Consider the following 25,324-nt stretch of genomic DNA (forward strand, 5'->3'; position numbering starts at 1 on the left):
CGGTTCCCATGGTCGTCGGAAACAATACTACCAGAATTGCGAGTCTCGAGCGCATAAAGCCGAGAACAATCGGTCGAATGGAAACAAGAGAGCGATATAAATCAAGCTAAGCATTGCGTGCATCGGCCGGCCATAGATCGTCGCGTTTCAGCTCGCCTACCCGCCGCGCCGCGCCGCTTATAATTACCGAGTACTTTCGCCAACCGACGGCCCGCCGCCATCTTGCTATTTATATTGCAAAATGGCGGACGGTGCGCAGCACGTGTTCCTCTTTCTTTTGTTATTTAAAGAAACCGGCGCTCGTGCATTTCAAAATGTGCTAATAATTTATTTGATGCATACCAGCGGCCAAGATTCTAAAATTCACTAGTTGTGACTTTATACGAATTTAGAGCTTACGAATCGTGGACAAGGTCTCGCAAAATTTACATTGAATAGGGAGCCGTTAAGTTGCGATGTGACTGGACGCAAGGAAGGTCACCTTGACCGAACAAGCGCGGCAGTTTGTCTTGCTCGCTGAATAACTTGGAATTAAATTACACTTAAATGCTTCGTTCCTAAATAACACGTTAAGATGTTAATGAACTGACCTTATCAGATGTCTTTACCTGTGTAAATAGGTTACATATTAATTAACAAATTGACAAGTATTCAATTAAATGAATAAATAATACATGTTTTCGTTTAGAGTGAATTTGGATTACCTATGGCACTCTGAATCAATTGAATTGAAAACAAGTTCATTAGCTTAATTAGCAAATACGCAAATATAAATAGTGCTACGACTACAAGACACGAAGGGAGTGCGTCATTGTTTATGCAAACAATCATATTGAATACTAAACAAATATCGGAACAGTAACGAGTGTTTACAGAGCTCTGAATAAGAACAAAGGATATTGATGAACTTGAAAAATCAACAATGTTATCAATCCAGCAATAAATACACACGATAACGAAATTGCACAACTAATACATCACACTCATAACAAATTGATAACTCTTATCTCAAGCAAGTGGGTCAACTCCATGCTATGCCGCTTATAAACAATACTGTTTAATAATAACGTGTAAAAATGGATTACGATACGAGCAAATAAATACAGTATTAGTGCTTCGTCCGTCACATCGTTAAATATAAAAATAGGTACTCGGCGTGGTATCAAACTTCAATAGTGTAATGTGTAAATTTGATGGCTTCCTGGCCATGCCCGATCGTGCTACAGGAAACCAAAATCGAATATAATTCCAATGCAGATCTTGCAAAGGCGTTCACTTAGTATTCAGCTAGTTTTGCGGGCCAATGGCGAGTGACTATGATCGCAGTCCGGCGCTTGAATATGTATGAAACACTTGAACAGCACACACGCGCGGGTTTTAGCCGTGACACACATCCTCGGCAAATATCTAAACGATTCTTATTACTCTATACAATACTGAAACGTTACGTGCCACTAAACTGCATTCAAATGTTTATAGATCAACAATTAAACTTGTTTATATAAATGAGTTCAGCAATGTTTAATTCATTGGTTAGTGGAAGTTAAACTTGAATGTGCTATTGTAGTTGTAATCATGTTTAAATAAGTAACTACAATTCATTGTTCAATTAGACGAATACAATTAGTCTAATTCTCTTCCTCGTATGTATTTTCATTATTTTGAATTACCATGTTTCGATTCTGTTTAAATCTAAACTTTGTACTATCAAATGCTTTTAAATGCCTTTAAATATTTCAAGTGGTTAATCTATTCCAGTTATTTCCGTTCACCGGTGTCCTTTATGTTCGATAATTGCGCTGCGTCGAAGGCAATGGCCTCGTTTCGTGGCATCGCATTTGTCAATATTAGATTAAGCGTAGAGTGTAGCATAAAAAGTTTAATCTGCTTCTACAAAGAGCGAAAAAAGTGTAAAGTCGATGTTCTGAGAACAACGAACATGACATCACGCCGTGCGAACCGAGAACAATGTGAAGAACCCCGTATTAATGACTTGAAGAACAATGCATAGATAATAAAGAATGCAAATTAAATGACGCCTAGATAACAACAGTACAAGTCACCCCGAATGTAGGTTAAAATAATTGATTGTATTTTATTGTACGAACACAATTTGAATAACAAATATTGATCCAAGTAGTCAAACACGCTGAGTGACGGTGCAAAATGAAGTAGTGATTAATCTTATTTCAATCAACGTGCTCTATTCAACAATTCTAATGAGTCATTAGTATTTGTAAAAAACACATGTCGTCCAGCCATTCTTTGTCTCATAAGTGTTGTTACCCACATCTGTCATGCTCACGGTTACGTTGTTAACACATGTGAGCTAATGGCTCCAACCCGAGCTGCCACGTGTGTGTTAACGCTCGCTACGTGCTTATAGAAGAACCTTTAGCTCGTAAAACGCTCGCGGTAACGCATCGTATGTTTCAAAATAGCGACGCAGCAGTTTATTTCAAAATAAACATTAACGGGAACAAAGCTAATAAAGACGCAATCGTCAAAACGAAGTTAGCACAAAAATGCAATAGCGAATTACTATGCACAATAGAAAAGAAACGAGAATGAAGCGTGCGAAGTGGTGGTGCGCGACGTGGGAAAGCGAATGGCGGCTTTGGTGCTGGCGGCCATCTTGGATTGGGCTCGTTCGGAAAACATCACGTGTCCACGCGTCCGCTTGGCAACAGCATACGAGCGCTAAACGGAGCGGAACAATTCGTGTACACCACGTGTTTTTTTATTTGTGCAACATTCCAATGGCCGACTGCTATTGAATTTATTGATTGGTTCGTGTACCCTTTCAGCAGCTGCACTGATATTATTCACTCTATAATGTACGTTTAAATACTACAACCGATATACTTACTGGTCCATAAAACATAGCTAAGTTATTAGAGCACTCCAAATAAAATTTTATTGCGTTAATCGTGTTTGTAGAGTCGGATATTAAACTGGTATAAGTCGTAAAATTCCCAATATAGCCTATTCAAGCACCCACGTCAATGAAATTTTCTTAATGTTGGAGTACCTAATAATAAAGCAGTCTGCCCACCTACATGTCCTAGAATTGCAGCTCCTCTAATGTGGTACATCCTTTATTAGTTCCCACATAGCCTAGTTATGACCATATCATCAAAATCGTAAAGAGCTAAATGTAAACAAACGGGAGTTACTTTACGCCTGAATCACTGCCAAGATAACAGATATTTATAAACAATAGTTACATTTCAGCAACATTACTATTGTGTTAAATTGTTTGGAAAATTGCACACAAAGCGTTGTAGGCGTAAGAAATAATATCCGTATGCATATCGTGTCATTTGTAATGCGAATAATGTTATTCCTTACTTGATAAACTTGTAATGTAGAGACGAACAGACTTGTTTAGTTTATTTTTAACTAACATGTTTATTGCTTTAGAAGTTTAAATTTGGATAAGACGTTCCATTTTGTATTTTATGAGTAAACAAATGTTTACGGTCGTTTCTCAGAAAATGATTAATGTCATTGGTATTTTGATTCGCCGCTACTACGTTTGTTATAGTAATTTAATGTTTTCCGAGACAAACGTTTCCTCGGCGACCATCACGCCATGCGTGACTCACCATTATACTGTTTTGTTATGTATTATTATTACGTCTACGCGATGTTGCCAGATTGACACGACTTTTTGTGCGTCTCGTTCATTATTTATCTTAGTCATTTAATTTACCTGTTGTCAAATTAATGTCAAAGGCAGCAATAAATTAAATTGATATTGTGACAGTGCTTAAATATGCACATCCAAGCATTGCAACATGTTAAAGTGGAATGCTTTGTGTTATAGCATATTATCGTTAAGTTACTCGGACGTGGTAATCTCATTCCAGACAAATTCACATCAAAATTCCAAGAGGGGCATTAATATGTGCGTCGCGTCTCGACAGCTGATAGGCTGGGGTAGGCAAGAGCATCAATCTCAAGACGATACTAAAAAGGTGGGCTCCGTTATATAACTCGCTTTTGTGCCAACGTAAACAGGCGCTCAGACCGAATACACTATGCAAAGAGTTTTTATCTCGACGCCTCTCTTAGGGCACGCATTGTGGCTGTTTGTGTTTAGTCTTGCATGTAAATGTGGATAACTACTTGCTCATAATACCTTCATTCCATACGAATATGTACACAAATGTCCCCGAAAAAAATATATTCGTTTTTGCAAATCTTATCTCAAAGAGCGAGTTCACGACTGTCTAAATATACTTCATGATAAAATACCTATTCGAATATCTAATATACCGGGGTTATCATTACATAACCTCAAAAGATAGCAAAAAGTCAACAAAAGCACAAACGCCGAGCTCTCGCCAGTTCGCTACCATCACGTAATTCGTGAAATTCAATGACAAAAAAGTGGATAAAAAACCGGCCAGTTAGCAAAAAAATTAACGGCAACCAAATCTGATAGAATGGGATAGATGTAGCGGATTGCAACCGTTAGAAGGAGATGGATGTGCACGCCATCTTGCCTGCATCGAGTCTTTAGTCACGCGCAGTAAAACAGCGTTTCTATTTTTTGCGCGCTCTCGTCTGACCTCGTTGGTTTATCGTTATCATACGGCTCTAATATAAATGGATTTCGCTCGTCATGGAATGTGCGCGCACAACAACCAATTACGCAGATAACCTTCGCCCGAGGCTCATCAAATTTATTGGCTTGCAATATGCAGCCGCTCGATTAATTGCACAAATTATCTCATTCACTAAATCAATTTACATTATTCGTTCAAACTGACTTCCCGTTGTTACGGTCATTGCGTAGATTAGTTAAGATTACTCGTATAATACTCTATATTGTTGTGTCTACTGTTGCTTTCGATAAACTACGTCCCACTTAACCCCTTAATAGTAAAGTTCACAGTCAATTAGTACGGCAACACAGTTGTGAACTTTCGACGTCTGTGTGCAAACGAGATACAATTGGCCGCCTTTCGAGACTGTCCTGTTTTAATAGAGACGTTTTAAACTTACAATCACGATATTTCGTGACCAACTGTCCAATAGGCATGTACTTAGGTACTTATTAATAAGATTGCGTGACTATTTACAATTTGTTACAAAGTATTTAATACAAAATTATCAGAATTAATTTCGTTGTTTAGTTTTGAAAGCACCGTTTTTCATAAAGCGATGTAGTTATTTCCGAGGCAAGTCAAGGACGCGTCGAACACGAACCCATTGAGAGCAATAATCACGAGTGATCATTCGTTGTTAGGAGCATCTTTATATCTGATCGAATGATTTATGATACTTTTAATGTCCTATTTAGTTATTAATCACGATCCAGAGACATGATTTGTGACGCAAAACGACGTAACGTCGAGTAATATCTATAAAGTTCAGTTAATGCTAGTTTGAGACAGACCATGAGTTGTTGGCGACATAAAATTCCATTACAGCAATAAAGTGCGCATTAGTTAGCTGCAGAAACTTCATGACCTAATAAGAACGAATGCGAAGAGAAATGAATTCTTTGTTCGCTGAAGTCGACGTTGATAAAACTAAGACATATGTATCAAACTTGCACATACACACACATAAGTTTTAAGAAAACTTTTCTAGTTAGAATAACTCCGGTCGTTTGGAAAACAAAACTAACTTTAAGCAATGAATAAGAAGACACTATAAATTAACTCGGGTAATGTAATACAAAGTTTATTCGCAGCCAGACAGCAATTACGTCGAGAACTTTAAGCGGTATTCACGAACACCAAAGAGGAGGGAGGCTTCCCGCTCCGCGCTCGGCAGCCGCCCGTCGCCGTCGCTCACCCCTTTCAAACGGTTTAAACTGGCGGCGGGGGGCAAAATTGACAAAGTTCTACCACCCTCGGCTTCTATCCGATTATTTTGGAATCTTTTAGGGCTCCTAACTTTGTTTGACACTTGGGACTGAGAGAAAAAGTTGATCGTTCTGTGGATTAATTGAATTCGCCACGATTTCATTACATATTGTTGTCAGTGGGGGCGAAACTTCTGTTGCGGGTACTTGTTGAACAGATACCGCATTACTTCCAGTTAAATTAACACCCTTCACTGTTCCATGTTACGTATTAATTTAAATTTCGTATCAGTAGTTAATGAATTTACATAATTTCGCAAACCAATTAAAATGTTTAATGGATCGATTTGTTTTTATAGGATGGTAAGTAAGAGAACAAACAAAAGACAAAGAGGGAAATGTATATAATGTATTTGATAGTGGAGTGGTGCGCCACGAGTTGGCGCAGTCCACAAAGTTGGTAAGTTCGGAACTTGTACCGGCTAGAACTTCGCTCCTTCAAAACTGTAATGGCTGGAAGTAGATAATCTGCAAGTTTGTCACTGTTAGCAAACTTCGCTAATATGAACCGTAATTACTTTCTCAACATGATCTTGATAACAGTTTAGAATATTTTACAAGGACGGAATATTAAATCTCGACTTAACTTTTTAATCGGTATTTATTTAAAATCTATATACAATTATGGAAATTTATACAATTTAGCTAATAAATAATTCATTGGTTTACGTTATTTATTCGATGAGGTAACTTCATTAAATTCATTAAAATACTTATTTCTATTTTGTATATCAAATAATTACAACAGGTTACCGAACTGAGTAAACAACCAAATTCAATCTTAAAATACTCCAATTACACAACCATAAAAAATATCGGTCGTGTCGAAATGAAATGGAAATAAACGTTGCGTAAAACACGAAAATTTGTTTAAACTTTCGTTTTAATGAAATAGAAACAAAGAATCACAGGGAAGTTTTATAACATTCCCGGGAAATCTGAACTAAACGTCATCTTGCGAAATGTAAAACCTTATAAAGTTATAATATTTAACTTTCCTTCCCAACTCCGAGTTGAGTCACAAACTGTATAATGGCGTTGCTAAATTTACAGTTAAATGTTAAAGTGGTTATTTCTGTATTTAGATGTTTCGTACTAATTGTATTTGAATTTTTACGGTTACCGAGAAGTTATTTCCAACTTCAGACTTATTTTGGTACAATCTTTTCGAAATTATGTAAACGAATACTTTAATTGAATTATATAATGACTTCAATATTTTCACCGTTATATTAAGTGTTTGTATTTTGATTAAATTAATGGTTGCTGTTTTTAGGGTAGCCAAAAGGTACAAAACTGTCTGTATGGTCGTTCGTAAGTTTGTTACTAAGCTAAATCTCTGGAATCGCGATTACCAGACTAGATAGTTTTTTTTTCCAGATAATGCATGGGCATAAATGTATGGTTGTAATTTTCATACAGAAATAACTTTTAAATCTGACTGGTTTATGTTCAAACTCAACTTATGAAGGACTTAGTAAGTATAAGTACTACCTAAGTCGCTACAGTATGATAAATATCTTACTGAAACGGAACTTCTCATCGACCTCAGCTGATATAATTGAGTTGTGCAGATTCACCAAGTTCCTGAATTGATTATTAACTAAGAGCTTGAGATTGCAAGAGAACTCTATTAAATTTTGCCTTCGCTTCAAACTTTGTAAATATGAAATTGTTTCATAAGTAAAGAGAAAACAGTATTAATGGCTTAGCAAAATACGTTTCTAATGCAATGATGGATCATATTAATTATTTTCCTGAGTAGTAAATTAGTTCTTAGATTACTGGTCTTAGTTTCTCCATATTAGTCTTTGAAGATTAGGGTCTCGCCAACTAAATTACTTTGTTCGATCATTACAGGTAATGAACTTCTTAGTAAGGTACCTCGATAAATTATCTCCGTTAAAATCATTATTAATTACAAACTATACGACTGTGTTTATCTTTGAGATCATTTATATTAACTAATTACGGCCAACACATAATTACGCTTTCAGTTGGATTGAGTGAAAGTCAAATATTTGAGAGAATGTTAAATATTTAAAAGTTAAGAACAATAATAATAAAATTAAACACTTAGCAACGGCCGTATCAAATTAGTGTTGTTTGCTATCTTGTTTTTTTTTTATAATGATAAATATCAGCGTACAATACACAAATTATTTGAGTTACAACGGCTTACAAAAATATACTTTACTCCTTTAACATAAAGATCTTAACAATGATAACGTATCATCGTTATTGTGCTGTCGACTGTACCTCGGGAAACGGGCGTGACTGTAATATACGCGTTATGTTTGATAAATATCAGTTCGTTTTCCGTACTTTTAAAACATTCTCATTAAATTATCATTTAGTTAATCTAATGACATGTTTTAGCAAAAATGTTTCGTGTATAATTGATAATTACTTGACTTCCCGATAAGAGGAGTCACTGACATTTTGTTGATTAAATACTCTTAATACTTAGAAAGTTGTTTTCTGAGAAAACATGAAGAACCTTACAGAACAATCCAATTTAATAATCATCATAAGTTTAATAATGTCTTCAGTCTTAAAGATAATCTGATATTAAACTCGAGGTGACCACCAAGTTTCTACTTCGACCGTATTTGGTATTCAACGGATGTAACAACTCCGAAATCCACGGCCACTAGGGTAAAACAATAACTGTAAATTACACTGGAAACTCATTAAAAGCCCGAGAGAGGAAGGGTACTTCAACATGTTTTATACGATCGAACTTTAATTGGTTGGACCCGGGTTCACTTGATATTTGTTGACTAAACTCAAATTGGTTTGGATTCTCAGTATCATACCGACTACATTTCTTAACGGGTTTTGAAAGTTTACACCTTTGTGCCGTTACATAACATAAAAAAGCTGTTTGTTTTCGTATCGCCGTTCTTTAAACTGTTCGTACTGATTTTATCAACGACTCACTTCGCAGGTATAGATTAAAATAAAAAGCATTATGTTTTTATTGGTCGTCGCATTATCCGAGCACGTATGCGGAATATGAACAATCACGGCAGGTATGATTCCGTGAAAATGATTCCACATTTATATTCAAGTTGACTCCGGCAAAGGTCGAACCGGTCGTTTACAGAGAAGGGAAACCATCAATCAACATTTAGTTGATACGACCACTTGAAATACGATTACTTGTACATCGAAGTTGGCGTATTTCCAATTCCACTTCAGATAGCTATTTACAACCATAGAGTTCACGCACTCGCTATAAACGTGTAATAATTGTTACGAAAACTCAAAGGATCGTAACTAAACTAAAATTAGAATGGGTATATGTCGAGATGTCGCAATAAGAAAGCATCTACGTAATAAACCGAAGGAATTATAGCAGAGTATGAAGTTATTTGAAGTAGAGAAAGTGATTTAAAACACACTTAACAATAGGCTATTAATGTAAACAACTTGATTGAAAATTGTATTGTATAAGAAAGACGATAAGTAGGTGTAACTCCGCACTCTTGAACTGTGAGTCATCGCGTTTATCGTTTGTTTTCCTTCACGTTACGATGCTCTGAAATTGGGAAATATAATTTATGGTCTTTCGTTTTATGGATAACGACTGGCCGTTTCAGAACGATGGATTCGTGACGATTATGATGACGTAAGCGTTCTTATCAAAACAAATAAATATCTACATAGAAAGAACACTCTACAATTACGTGTTAATAAAAAGTTAAAAGATTATTTACAATCTCTTGCTATCAATAACATCAATGAAGATAATAAAGTAGGTACAACTTGTTTTTTTGCAAGTTGAATATTTGCAAAATAAGCGTAAATTGTAAAGTCTTAATGCCCTTGAAATAGCGACCATATTCTGTTTTGTTGGAGCGACGCCAACCAATTCGCGATACCGCATTAATTTGCTTACTTAACACACAGTTTTATCGTTTTCAGCGTCGGATTGTGACATTGCATATTGTGAGAAAATGTTAATATTAGCAATAACAAATATGTCGTCTGTAAATGTTTTAGACAAACAGGTTTACTACAATACCGTTTCAGAAAGCTACATGGAAATAACAATTCGTTTAAAATAATTGCTTCGTTCATGGTCTTGGTCTTAGTGGCTGTAATAAAATTGTCTCCACCTCGGCGTTTCCTCATCCGTGAGGGTCATGACCTCTTACGTCGCCTGTTTATGTATTTCATCTCCATTTTATTCGCCGAACAAATTACTAAAATTTTCCCAACGTTCAAAGTCAAATTATACTCATTGAAGATTTGCGAGAGCGTCGCGAACGTCGGCAGTCATAAACATTGTCCTCTGCTCATTGTTTCCAATAAAAAATATGATAAATGGCATCCATTACGGTGGGCACGTTTGGCGTGCCGCCACGGTCGTCAGCCTCGCCTTGACCAAGATCGAGACGTGATCCGAGATGTCCGCTCCACTGTATGCGCATATTGATTACCAGATTATCGAGTTCCTTTGCATAATTCGCCAGATACATATTAATACGACTGTTTAAAAATACGTAGGAGTTCATTGAATTTATTAGCTGGGTATAGAAATAAAGTTATTTGAAGTTTGTAACCAGAAACATAGTTGAAAAGAGTTTGGTGTAAATAGTTGTTAATTGGCATAGTTCTAAGAAACGGAACTGTTATAGTTCACAAGTTTTAAAACGGTGAAGTATAAATGTTTTTAGCATTGTTTAAGGTTCCTAGTCACGAAGGAGAGCGGCATAATGGATCAAATAAACGGCACGTGGGCGCAACTCTACATTTTATTCAATTCTTGTTGGCCGTTCTGACTCTAACCCTTTAACAACGTGTGACAAAACATTAAATACTATAATATTGTAAGCATATTATTGAGCTCTAAAATACAATACGATGCGAATATTGAAGCATATATCTTCAAAAATATTTATCACGCTCTTAAATAAACGTTCTTGAAACTGCAATTTCTGGAAAGTACAATCAATTTTATTAAAAGACAAACCAAAATAATAGCGTTTCTGATAACAGCGTAATGAAAATAAACTGTAGTTGTGACCTAGTTCATAATCATACGCCAGTTTGTTTAAAATGATAACAGACGTCTTATCGCTTCCAATGATAAACTTAATAATGAGGATTTATGTTATCAAACTCTTTAGAGATAGCACAAGTATGTAAAAACACGTTGAGTGAACGATATCATTAGACAAAGTCCATTATCTATAATTAATTAAATATCAAGTCACATGATTTACAAAATACAAATATACGTTGCCTGGTAAGATAATTGCCTCGGTGTCAATAATAAAAAGCTTATGCGATTGTTATAAATATACGTGAACAATATAATGAATAACTTACAGCAAAATATGTATAAATAGGGAAAATGAATGCGTACATTTGCGCAGTAGATAAACTATTTAATATTCAGGGAATACGAGACAAACATGCTACGTCAGCTGTTTATTTTCCTGTAGTCGTAAGAATTGGCTGGGAACTATTGAACGGCACGGTGTTTATAGATGAAAGGTGACCGGCTGTTTCTATTGTGTATTGTTATGATTTCAAACCGAATGCATTAGCTCTACACATGCCTCTTAACAGTACTAACAACACTTCTCCTTTTGTTTTCCACTTTATGTTTCCGTAAGAGAAATAAAACAAGCGGTATTGAGTTCTGGGAAAATTTCCAATGCAATCTGTTGTCGCGATAGCTTAAAGATTTCCAATATCAGTAGGTGCAATCAGGCGATCGCGATGTGTGATTATCTATTAATAAATTTTGTTACTCGATACATTAGGTAATAAATGTTTATTAGGACTGATTCACGAGAACCTTTGATGTAAAAGACCGTTTAATTAAATTTATTATTAGAATTCTCGTTAGGTAGAATTCTTTTATGTTCACATAATAAGCTAAAAACCGTTATCACGAATATCATAAAATTAATCTTGAGCCGTTTGCAAGGTGTGTCAATGACATCATTCAAGATCCATTCAAATGATATATAATGAGATTTTGTTTTTTATTCCACAGTGATTTACAATGGAAACATTTCGAAGTCTGGCAAATGTTTTGGCATGGAGCCCGACAACACATGTGTATTATTGTGTATGTGTGTGTGTGTTGGTTAAGTGTGCGTCTGAAAATGCAGTTACTCTAAACGAAAACTGACACTGGCTGATTTATATCGCTGGACTCACGACAGTTGAGTGCATTATGAGCTGTTTTGATCAAACACTATTTGCCTGTGGGACCGAGCGCAGTCTGTGACTCATGCAAAAGGACATGATACACTGTGAATGAATAAGAATACCCTTGTAGGCAAGTTGGTACATGTAGCAACACTCAGCAACAGTATCGCTGTATAAATTAATGGATTGCATAAATTATTGGCTTCGATAATACTGGATAAACCCAACAAATGGAATGGCATAATAAAGAACCGAGCTCAGTAATAATTTAATGAATTGATTTAAATAGGAAACATGACTAAAGCAATACTATTTCAATTAACCTTTTATGTTTTTATAATCCATCACGATATATATTTAAAACACTTAAACTAAGAAAAAAAGTCAGAATGTTTTTTTAAATGTTAGCTATTTCTTTTATATTGCCACAGTAAGACGTCAAAGGAATTTAAGGAAACTTTACAATTATTTCTTGGAATAAAAGGGCATAGGTATAACTTAGGTCATCCTTAGGATAGCCGCGGTCACTGCGTCAGCGTCATTGACGTCAAAGTGATGTTTATTTTAGTTAATATAGTTAGCGAGCGTGTCTCTCGCCAATTCTGCATTGTACCAACTATGACAGATTGTTGGCTTCGTTTTATCGAGAAAAAAATATAACAAACGGATAAGTTCTGAGAAAAACATACATAGTGTTTTACCAGAATATTTCCTTGAAATCTAGAATGATAATAAAATCAGTCTGCGCTCGTAAATCTTCGTTATTTGAATCTGGAATCTTTAAAAACCTCTGACAGAACTCGAAAGAGGTTGATCGTATATAAGAAATGTAATCTGTATCTCGAAGTCGTTGTAAATTCAAATAAATTAGCGGAGTATTACTAACAATTCGGAAAGTCACGACCGTTTAGCTGGATGGCAAAGCAAACAGTAATCACGCTGGTAAACATCGCTTCACGTACAATGAACGAGGCTCATGGGAAATTAATTCTCCACGCGGCTTCCATGGTGTGACGACCTCGGCACCAAACATTTAACACTAGGATTTAAGAACGTGAGTCAGCGTGCAAAAAAAAAATAAGGTGACAGAAGGAATATAATTTTTAAATATCGAACAAGTTTTTACGCGCGTAATTTAATTGTTGGTCCGTTTTATGTCAATATAATTGTAAAACATTACTGAGGTTTTCTTAAATGACTTTAAATTGCCCTTGAACATGAAGTTAAAGCTTAACTACGTAAGGACACAGGAATTCAATTAATATTCACTAAAAAGGTATCTTTGAGGGTATTTAATTTAACTTTTTAATCAATAACAATCGATTATTAACTCGATTGTACGAGTTAAACTGACATACTCACTCGTGGCAAAGAAAAATGTGTAATTACCTGTAACAAAAACAAATCGTAAATATACATTACATTATCTATTAAATAAGAAAACATGATTAGTGTCAAGGTTTTAATCTGAACAAACTCACGGCCTTGTTGACTTATGATAAGAGAACAATAGATAGTGTTTATATTTACTTTGATCTCAACAACACTTTTCATCTCTGTCATATTTTAGATAAAGAAAGAAATGGAATCGTAAATAATTATTATTTTTATCAGACGTCTGATTAAAATATCTACTGATTTTATCAAGATAATAACTTACTTATGTCAAATATTAATGCTACGTAGTTATACACAAAATAGTTTTACATTTGGTATTTTTTTTAACTCCATTTTTCAAGAGCAGATTAAAACAGTTTCTGACGTTTTTTGGATAATTTTAATAATCTTATCTACTCGTGTACAAATAAATATTTTTTTAAAGGTGAGAAATAAATAATTGCGTGATATTTTAAAAATCTAGCACCTACAGACATGAAGATCATATTTTTATTACGTATTAATAAAAGCAAAACAATAAAAACGCAGGCTTCATCAAAATAGTAAGTATAGTATTACGGCTGTGAATTACAATAGTTGTTAGCAGAATTTAATATATGTAGGTACATGTAACATAAATTGTATCAAACAACATTCCCGTTTCGATAACCTCGCTCGATAACACCAAGTTCCCGGTTTTCAATTAATTTAATTATCGTATCGTATTAAAAGTAATGTTGCTGAGCTAATATGAGCGTTCGATTAATGTTAAGTCGCACTTACACGAGTTCTTACTACATTAAGACCTCTTTCGAAATTCCAGAAAATTAACTCGTCATTTACTTTTAATACAACCTTTTTTAACAGCTGTCAACGGTCAAAACATGAGTAAGTTTAAGTAGCGAGATCAGATGATAATCTTTCTGGTTTTTGTTGGATCTGCCTGTTGTTCTAAAGGTCAAACGTACCCGTGTTACCTGGGGTAACAATATAAAGGGACTGACTGACCTTCAGACAAAAAATAAACGGCCCGTTTTGTCTGTTATTTTAAGTGGTGTTTACCTACTAGGGAATGAAGAGATAAGAATTAAATCAGAGTCTAGAGTTAGTTCTTATAAATAAGCAAGTAAGCTTATTTGAAACATTTATTCTGGGGATTAAACCGACCGATCAAAACTGGATAAAGGTAGCTGCATAAAATTCATAAATCACACTTTTCGTTCTATTTTTGTATGCCAAAATGGCAAGGAGCAGTGACACAATATATCAATGAATTAACTTTCGCTAATTTGAATTTTAATAGGTCTATAAATCGTGTCTGACGTCGGCGGTTAATGAGACCGGCACTCCTCCGGGTCACTCCACCCAACGGTCCATTGCGCTAATTAATTGCCTGTTAAACTGCAGTTCCTTGTATGTTAATTCTCGATAGTGTGGCTTGTGGAGTGTCTGACTCGCTGACTCGCGTCCATTCAAACCGGATTACTTTATAATTGACTTTATAGTCATGGTATCGTTATAAAACTGTAATGTTTAGGTTAGGCACGAGAAGTTTCACCAGTTTAATTGGTTTATGCTTTTATAACGACTTAGTGTACCAGATTTATACCGTTGTTTCCTTACAATCGTGATTTACAGTGACGGATTAATGATTACGGTTATCAACTATACGTAAGCGTCAGGCTTAGCAACAACGCTCAAAGTCAACGGAAATAACGTTGTTGATGCTTGAGTTAATAACAAAAACGTTTGTATTTCCGACGCGTCGTGTGCATGTGTGCATGATTGCATCATAGAAAGTGAGTGCGGAACACCATGCTTTCTACATAGAAGGCATTCTCTTAGTAACGGTACAGTGGGCCATCTATCATATTCAATTGCGTGTCCGCTGACAGTGGCTGCTATAACCACTTAAATGTAACTCTCGTCATGCGCCTTGATGAGGATGGATTTATTTGTCGCCGAGGCCCATTTAGCTGCCGCTCGGTATCTTTACGACTATCATATTTTAAAAACAAAATGTCAGCCGCTTATCGCAAGTAAAATGTTTATTGCAATACTTTAATGTGTAAACATAAAAACGTAAGCTGACAGTTAGCGAAATGTTACACTATTTTTAAAATGTAACAATAACAAAGATATTCTGTAATACTCCGCGGGAAATACGATAGCTGTGTCATCATAAGGCTGACGGATATAAAATGATAAACTATAATTATGTGTTGTCATAGGAAGTGGCAATAAAAAATCGTCGCTCACTATCGTAGTGTTGCGACAAAGGGATACTTACTTATTATCGTACGTGCGATAAAGGCGATAAGCGTCCTTTATCGTACACTTATAAAACTGATAAGAATAACAATCTAGCGAATTCTAGTGGTAGATAGCAAAACGCGCGAATGTTTACTTATGAACGATTCAAAGATAATTTTAGATAAGGTTTTCCGTTGATAATTTGTACAAAAACAACCTTGTTGAGAGTGACTCGACGGTAAAACAACAGCTCTTAATTATACCTATTTTGGAATTAACATTTATTTGTGGCTATCGTACGTGATAAATATTTATCATTAAAATTCGTGGATTAATTATTGTATCATTCTAAATACGAGTTGTTTTATCTGATATCGATAAATATTTTCACGATATTAATAAGAGTTTTTCAGCAATGAACGGTTGAGTGCGTATCAAAGTTTGTAAATGATGAATAGAGAATAATGTACTGAGAGCAACTACTGCCGATCCTTTTCAAATCAGCCCCATACTTTACAACACGAGGGGATATATCTATGGGCTGTCTAACGTAAGGTCTAACGTACCGATGTAGCTCTATAGAATTTAATCAAAGGCATTTACTATGGAAAATGAGATCACATACGTGAGCGCTTTTTATCCTTCAAATATTCAATAAAATACCTGGTCTTCTAGTGGCAAAAGGACATAAAAGATTGCTAATAGAAGAGAGAATACATTGTTTTTAAATACCCTCTGTAAACGCCCAAACCTGGTTTTATGAAGGGACTATAAAGAATTGGAATGTATTTGATTAAATCCAGTCGCCTTTCATTGCTTTTTTATTTAGCAATATATCGTTCAAGGTTAAATGAAATATTGTTCAGGCAGGTGTGGAACATAATGGAATGAATAACTTGTGCATCTGCGCCAAACAATAGTTCACCTCCATTAAGCTTTAAAGGACGTTGTTGTGTTGTGGTCAGCTGTTCATTTTTGACAACTTTTTTGGGTAAAATAGTTTCATTGTTTTTTTTCGTCTCATGATTATTTACACAATATTATAAGAGACCTTTAAGCGGAAAATGTCAAAAAAAGGTTTTTTTAAAGAACTTCATACACAAGTACTTATAAAAATCTTCTTAAAACATATTATAATTTAACAAGCTAGGCACCTGACTAACCAAACATCCATTAAGGAAAACATGACAAGCTATAATTAGCACGAAACAAACAATCTACAACATTCCAAAAACAATTATAATAAACCAAACGGTATGGGGTCCACAACTCGACACAGCTGTAGAGTATCGAATGTCAAAATTCGTGATAATGCAAAGGTCACGTGGTAAGTCAAAACATAATAAGAGTTATCTTACAGCGAGCTCGTTTACTAGAAGTCGGCCATCTGATCTGACACAAGTGAGGGCACGACCCCGGCATGCCGCAGTAATGGGACCAAACACTACAGATCAGGTTTCTAAATAAACAATGACGTCTTAAAGCAACGAGAAAGTCCTTTGCTTAATGACTTTGTGTAGTATTGAGTTTCGAATGAATAATGCTAAATATTTTTAAACGTTAAGTATAACTCAACTACACTGAGTGGTAAATAATAAAAAAAGATGGCAGGATGCGCTCGATTCCTTCTGGAAGGTATGTATTTTTACCATCAGTAGGACGATAGCGGCTAGTTATAGTAAAAAAAAACAACACTAAAGTTTTTGTCAGATTTCAAACAGGTTTAAAATGAATAAACAACAAAGCGTCAAGTAGAGGTCACATCTCATACCTGACGTTAATAATCTTTTATAAAAACAAGAAATATTTACATAATGTAAACATAACACAATACATGTGTTTAACATATTAATTAGAATCGTTATTGTATAAACAAACATCGTATCTGACATAAGCTGAGGCGCTTTAATGAAAACAGAGCCACGCAAATACATAAATATTTTTATAACGTAATGTTATTGTAATTTAATTCAATAATTAATGACAGATGTTATATAACTTCTTATACAATCATTCATAGAAATATTCCCCGTAAAGTATAATAAAGAACCGCAAAAGACGAAGTTTTCCCCCATTATTAGAATCTGAGGAAAGAGCATTAAAAGTTCGGCATTTCTTTTGAGAAGTTTCGTTAAGTTGGCAGGAGCGGTTGCGGGCAATATCGAGCTAAACTGAGATTTATATCCGCTTACAACTTCTTTGACAACTGTCTGTAATGCTTCACTTGATTGAGGAAGTTTGTTATTTCTTAATTTGCTATCGGATTTTTCAATAACCTTATACTTTCGTGTTTATAACAGCGTGGTATTTAAAAACCTGTATCTGAATGACTTTTGATATTCATTCAGTCAACTTTGAGGCATTCATTAATGTGTTAATAAACTTCTTACGAAGCCTACTCAACAATCAACTGTAGGTGATATTAAATATTCTCATAACTTTGAAAGTTGTGAAATAAATTACAATGAATGTTTTAGTCTTGTAACAACGCAGACAAGTCAATGATTACATTAGCTACTTCAAATATAAACAGCTGTGAAAAACAATAAAAATGTACATTTGAATATTCAATATTGATGATAATATAATATAAGAAAACTTCCAAAACATGAATATACACAGCTGACTCTTATGATACCTACATTCTAAATTTAATATTAGTTCAGTTGTTCTTAAGGTTATATCAAAGTGACCCATACCAGGCAAGAATTAATAAAAACGGTGGAAACACAAAATTTCGTCAGTATTCTTTGTTTTTGCATGCTTAAAAATTTATTTTTAAATTCTAATTACTTGCTTGGTGCTTTAAGAACATAGCTAGTCAGGTAGAGATATTACTAATGCTTATCCGATACAAGTGTTCAAAATTCGATTACTTTACAACCTCTATCGTCAACCGCAAATTGTCCGACTTTTCTCGAACAAAATGTTATTGAAACTCGAATTAATTTTCAATTCATGATAAACATTATTTACCTTTTCTTTTGTGACATTAATAATATAAAGTCCATTATAAACTTGAGTCAGTCCAATTGAAGGACGCTGAAATTTTAATTATGACTGGCTTACGATTGTAATAACATTGGGACTTTGTGATTACTTCTTAAATTATTTTTATAATCTAATTTTCTACCCTGATTCTTGCTAAAAAGGTTCATTTTTGTACGTCGCTTCGCTATCACAAAGATGACCTTATACAGCTCTGTACTTACTAAGACGAAACAATCATATAATTCACGCATATGAACAAGAAATAACAACAAAGTTATCTGGAGTGATTAGTTTTATTGCTTTTGTTCTAGAAAACCTTTAAATAACAAATTCGCTATCTTACTAACTTGCTATCAACAAATTACCTACATACGGACTGTGTAACGATAATGTGTTAAATAAATTCATGACACGTAAACATGTCGCAAGCTGTGTAAATAAGCAGTAGATTAGTATTTAGCGACAACTCCGAAGTGAAAAGCGAACAGTTATGCTGGCGTGTCCCACGACATTGTGACCTGCCGTAACTATGTCACTCACATTCACAATACTGTTGTAAATCTGTCATACAATCACCATTTTCCATCCATTGTTGTCGAACATTTTAGCGAAACGAGGAATAACATATGGATCTCACAGTAAATCCCCATTCCGCAGCGCTCGAATTGTTTACATTTTTTCACGTACAAAAAAAAACAGGTCCACATAGACCCATATTTAAGCAGGAGAATGCCTCTTTCCAAAGAATTAAAGGGAGATTTTTTGCCGGCCGACAAAAAACTGCTCTCCGCCCGAAATGCTTTGTGAACTGTAATTATAAGTAAGAATAACTTTGGGAATATCTTTTGTTACAGAAGGGGAGTTTTTCTGTGCGGGTAACGACCGCGGCAGGTGGTAAATAAAATGGCGGCTGATAAATAAATTACGAGAAAAAAATGTGCAACAAAAACTGTAGAGCGAGGACGGGCGAGCCCGCCAATGTCAAATAAAGGTCGTCGGAACATCTTGACTTATCATATTTACGTAGTAGTTATGACTAGTACTTCGTACTCGATGAGTAATTAAGAGGAAAATAGCCTTGCAAACTTTATTCTCGATGACAATATATAATTATTTTAATTATTATAAACAAATTAATTACATGAAAAGATCAGCTGATGCCTTTGCAAACTTATTATAACCAAGTATTATACCGTCACCATGATGTTAATTAATGTCCAATCTTAGCAGATATCATTATCGGATTAGAAAACTGTTTATTTTTAAAGCAATTACACACTAATGACTGATAAAGTTCTAAAAAACACGTTATCTATGAAGACAATAAATAATTCCTTGGAATATATTACACATTTTAATTTACATATCTTATTCTTACTTAAATAAGTAGTTTCAAGATTACAATCACATGAATCATAAATTCAATTTCATGCGGCGTGTACCGGGGAACACGTATTCTACACGCGATAAAGTTTAAAGGCCCCGTCTTTGTATTCATCCGGTCGAGTCCATTAATATAATGAAGCCACAACGCCATCACATCACGTTCCTAGTACTGGCCACGTCCGCATGTGCTACAAAAGGAATGTTTACTATTATTATTACGATGGTAAAAAGCTGACACTATATTTTTTCCGCGGCATCCAGGTAGCGCAACAAAAACCGAGCGGGGAGAGACGGCCAAACCGGTCTAGTGAAAAAAAAACAACAGTCTATAAAGGCAGGGGCATAAATCATGCGGGCTCACGACCGAGACCGGTTCGATGCGTAGTCTCGCGCGTCTCGACTCGACACGGCTAATGAGCCTTCAATCAAGGTCGGACTATTCCGAAACGGCGACGTTGCCTCTAATTTATAACCCGATTGTACCATAATGTTGTTGAGTAACATGGAATTAAAATGGGTACTGATTAAATTACTTTTGGAGTACAAACAAGGCTATTAAATGTAAAGTAATCGTCGTAACAATTTAAATTTAAGTGGAATAGGTTATTATAAAAAGGTCGGATAAATAACAATGAATAGGTATAGATATTTCAATTATTTTTTAAGTTTGAATGCTGAAGGAGATAGTAATAAAAGCAACAATGAGCAGTAGCCATTGTATGAAGCTGAAAAACAAACATTTCTCATTAGGCGAGTAGCGCGAACAATCTATTGTTCTCCGAGAGGACATAACGGACCGTGTCGGATTTACGTCAACTGCGCCGAACGACGACCTCTGGAATGCCAATACTAATAACAATGGTCCCTTTCGATAAGAATAGTTATTTTAATGATAAAATTACTTTTATTTTCAGAAAGATACTGTCGTTACACTTTTAATCTACAGCAAGTTCTACCCAATAATTTAAATAATTATGATCGAGTAATAAAAACACCAAACAACTCAATAAAAATAGACAAAAAATCTAACACATAGTAGAAGAAAAATTAATGAGATACTACGTTATGTAATAATCTATCTGCCTACGGGCAGAACATTAACAACGAGTGGAGTGGAACCGCGGCTGGGTCAACGGCCGACAGACCTCGGACCAATTCGCGACATGAGATTGAATAATAAGTTGATTGCGAGGCCCAAGGCCGGCAGCCATTGCTGCGCGTGTCGTGTCCGCCATTTTGCGCATCGTGCACCCTTCGGATATTTTCATGTAATCATCTTCCATGTGACCTAATTTTCCCCATCGTACCCGACTGTCCCGCGAGCCCCGACCTCTATTTATTCATTTCACGTGTGAATCAAAAAATATTCCATTGCATAAATTAGAATTACAAATTGGCTTTGATGAGTTAGATGATTATTTATGCATGCAAAAATTTAAAATATAGATTGAAATGTGTTGGTTTAGTTTTGAAACAAAATATTAGACTCGTTTTTGTACATAAATGGAATGAGTAACAAGCTGACGTTTTCTATCCTAAAATGGTTATTCAGACTGTTAATGTTCAAATTATACAAATATGTTGTGAAACAGGCGATGGAATTATTGAGAATAAATATAATTACTTAATGATATAAGGTATGAATACCAACACATGTCTATAAATACTGTCATGACGATTCTGTTATGATAATTAATTTAAGGCGTGGTAATATAGCCTGTTTCCTCGCATAAACATCATAATATTAATAGTAAATGAACGTAGTCTCTGTATGAACATAAAAACTGCATGTCAGACATTAATAATTGCTGTGGTATTATTATAATTGGTGCTATTAAACTATACCAGTTTGATGTTGAAACGAGTTGCTCAGCGCCAAACGGAAAGGAACTCTCCATCACGTGATTCACGTGGGTTTTTATAATACCCAAAGATTGTTTTGATAAATCGATTAGTATAATATAAAGAATACGCTATAATCATGTTCAATAAAAGGGTATGCTTAAAAATAAATAAAAGTTCGAATCAAGGTCAAACTGTTGACTTTCAAAACTTATTTTTAAAAAGGATACGTAGTAATTTTGGATATAAAATGAGATGTATTTCAGAAAGGTCCGCTACTAAAACATTAACAGATAAATTTATTCGGTAGGAGTATAAAAAAGGGTGTAAATCGTTTTTATAGTAATGTTGGTAGCCAAAACGTGTCAGGTAGAGTCGTACTGACGGGCTCACAAGTTGTAGTCAAAATACACTGTTAAATTGTTATTGATGAGTGTCTATCAACCAACTCCACTTCAGGCTATTGTCCCCTTTTAACATAACAGTAATTTTAACGAAGTATCTGAAGAAACATTATTTCATTGTGTCCAATAAAGAATTCCTAACTTATGACTCTACGAAACGAACCGTTATTTTGTGTAAATGTGCTTAGAGCTGTATTCATTTACCTTCAGCTCTTGAGTTATTTCAAATACGCGCTGTATTCAAATAATAACAGAAATATCCATCGATTATCACTTAGCAACAACTCTTTACTACAGTACCAATTCAACAAATATAATTAATCACGCTTTGCTGACAATGCTGATGATTAACTTCTATTGTACACGATTTGTTAGTTTTTCCTATTAATGTCCTTCACATAGTTGCCTGCGACACAGATCTGTATTTATAAACTGCTGCAAAAAAGGCCGTGAGCGTCAATCAACACAACACAACGATCAATTTAATGCGCCCGCGCCACGCCGCCACGCCGCGCGCCGTCAGCTGACGTAATTCCCACAGCCGCCATCTTGCGAACTATTATTATTGTATTCTTAATTTAATCTTAATATAAATAACATCCGAGTGTGGTAACGATAATTTGCTATTTGATTTATTTATATTGCCTTTATATCTACCGTTGTTTTTATAAGCTTTGAAACGTTCTTCGTCAGAAGTGATTTGTGGACCTCTGCTTATTGCGATATAAATTGTTTTTGCTTCTTCTTCTCATTAGAATCATTAGGTAGTAAATACGATTAGCATAAATGGCTGTAGAGAATGTATAAAAAACATTTACTTAAGAATAAAACCTGCTCCACAAACACGTCGTTTTAAAATGTAAAATGTAGAGTAATGCTGTTTAAACTAACTTACAGACTTTTATTTTCAACCTTAACCTTTTTTTAGTCTAATTATGTAAGACTGTATTTCAATCCAATTAACGGTCCATTCGACTCGATAGACATTTAAAATAAAAATACAACCTCACAAACCTTTAATGTAAAAGCGACCGCGTCGGAACAGGTTCTACGAAAAGGCTGGTGATAAATTCTTCTAGGAAACGATTACGATTCGACAGCAAAATTCCCTTTAAGGGCACCATGAATCTTCCCGTTTACGGCGATTAGAGGGAGACGAATGTATGTGAGAGATTATCCAGATAGAACCTGCATGCCTCGCCCTACTCGTATTTATGGAGCTGGTTTCAAAACCAGTTCATACTGGATATGCGTTCATCGGAGGGCAAATAAAAGTCATAACGGAGCGAGAGTAGCCACCGGCAGCGTGATAATTGTGTAAGGAATGCATTTGCGTCGACGTGTGAAATACACGACCTCCGTGGTCTTGACGTGTGATTTGAATTGTGTAGACACAACGCATTTCGGTGTTCAATACGATCGTGTTCTGATTTCACTTGTTAAAACTCGCGCGGAATGAGGCTGATCGCCTTGACTCTACATAACATTTACGACCTTATTAGGGTCTCTTTCACAACGCTCCGATTAAGGCTAAATGATCGATAGAATAGTAAAAGCGAATTTTGAAGGCAATTAAGTTTTAACTCCACAGATAGTTATTCAACGTTCGATACTAGATGAACAATTGACATTTGTGTTTTATAAATTCAACTGTTAAATTGAATGCTGTTTATATTTCAATTGCAAAATGAATAAGAATAATTATATTCACGTTGGTATTGTGAATAGACATTTAAGATACCTTTGTTTCCATTCAAAGCATGTTCAAACGAGGCCAGATACCCGGCCTGAATAAACATATAAATCGCGCTGTTTCTGTCCGTTCAATAAATTTCTAAAGAGGACAAAATAAAGGCAGATACATAACAGTGGCTATTACCAGTCTGGTCTCTCTCGACCGAGGCTATTTAGATACGAAAATACAAACCCAGAAAGTAAGTTAACCACCTAAATATCCATATTTAAATATAGTGATGGTAACACAATAGCTTCGTGGTCTGACCTGAAATCCGATTACGTATTAATCCGTTGTCTGAATAAAAATTATGTACTTTTCCGATAGAATGATTTGGTTTTACAATGGTTCAGCTATTTAAATGCGACAAAAAATGTTAAGCCATGAATTAATGATTTCTTAGTCCGTTATTTTTAAGATACAGATGAGGTGATCGAGATTGCGTTCACGAAGTGCGAGAGAGATAGAAGATATTCAGTAGTTCAAGTAACGGTGAATCGGGGTGAAAGTACACATAATAACGTAACGCGCGCCAACTGAACAGAATAAAGGACTGTCTCTTCCAGTCCACGCTTTGAACATTAAACTTAATATTGAAACATTTTTAGCATTGGAAATAAAGCTTTATTAACTTTTATACATTTGGAATTCATTGTATGTATATATCATGATGAATCAGAAGTAATATTATTAACATTTGAAATAATACAATAAGGACATTTCGCAGTCCGAACACGGGCAGACGAAAATATGCAAATGGTTGTTTGTCCCGCACACGGCACAGAGGACGGAAACGGTACTGCCGGAGTGCCGGCCATTTGCGATTCCACGCCGATATTGTTAACGCTCAGACGTCACTCTGAATAAATAAATGGAATAGATTCTGTGTAGAGGATTCGCGTCGCGTTCACGGCCGCGTTCCCAGCCGGCCATTGTTCTTTACGTAACGCCAACGTGACGCAGCCGCAACGATTTATTATGCTTACGCAGGTGCCGAGCTCCTCAGCGTGTCGATTTCCACCGACTATTGTTCTTGTAATCGCGCTAATCTGCATATAAACACGGATATTATAAGACTGTTTCTAATAATGTAGCCATACAAGAATTATAATTAGCTCGTTCAACATAAATACATATTAATTAGTGATCGCGGCGAGTGAAGATCATCGCGTGATGTAATATTAAACGATATTAAATATTCATTATGATTGTTTGTCAATTGGCGTATTACATTAATGGCGTGCCGTCACTATCACGTTTAAACACGACCTCGATGCAATA

General features: G+C 35.2%; 1 protein-coding gene and 1 long non-coding RNA gene across 2 annotated transcripts in view; one reads left to right on the forward strand and one right to left on the reverse strand.

Annotated features, from left to right (window-relative positions):
* Nucleotides 1-25,324, reverse strand: part of LOC113498243 (lysine-specific demethylase 3A-like) — a 155,968-nt gene that overhangs the window by 49,161 nt on the left and 81,483 nt on the right. The gene's annotated exons all lie outside the window — the stretch shown is intronic.
* LOC113498247 lies at nucleotides 13,934-19,679 on the forward strand. Its single transcript, XR_003400966.1, has 2 exons — nucleotides 13,934-14,618; nucleotides 19,531-19,679. It is a non-coding gene; the product is annotated as an uncharacterized LOC113498247 (long non-coding RNA).

The sequence above is a fragment of the Trichoplusia ni genome, chromosome 10 (genome assembly GCF_003590095.1).
Source record: "Trichoplusia ni isolate ovarian cell line Hi5 chromosome 10, tn1, whole genome shotgun sequence".
In the NCBI taxonomy this organism is placed as follows: Eukaryota; Metazoa; Arthropoda; class Insecta; order Lepidoptera; family Noctuidae; genus Trichoplusia; species Trichoplusia ni.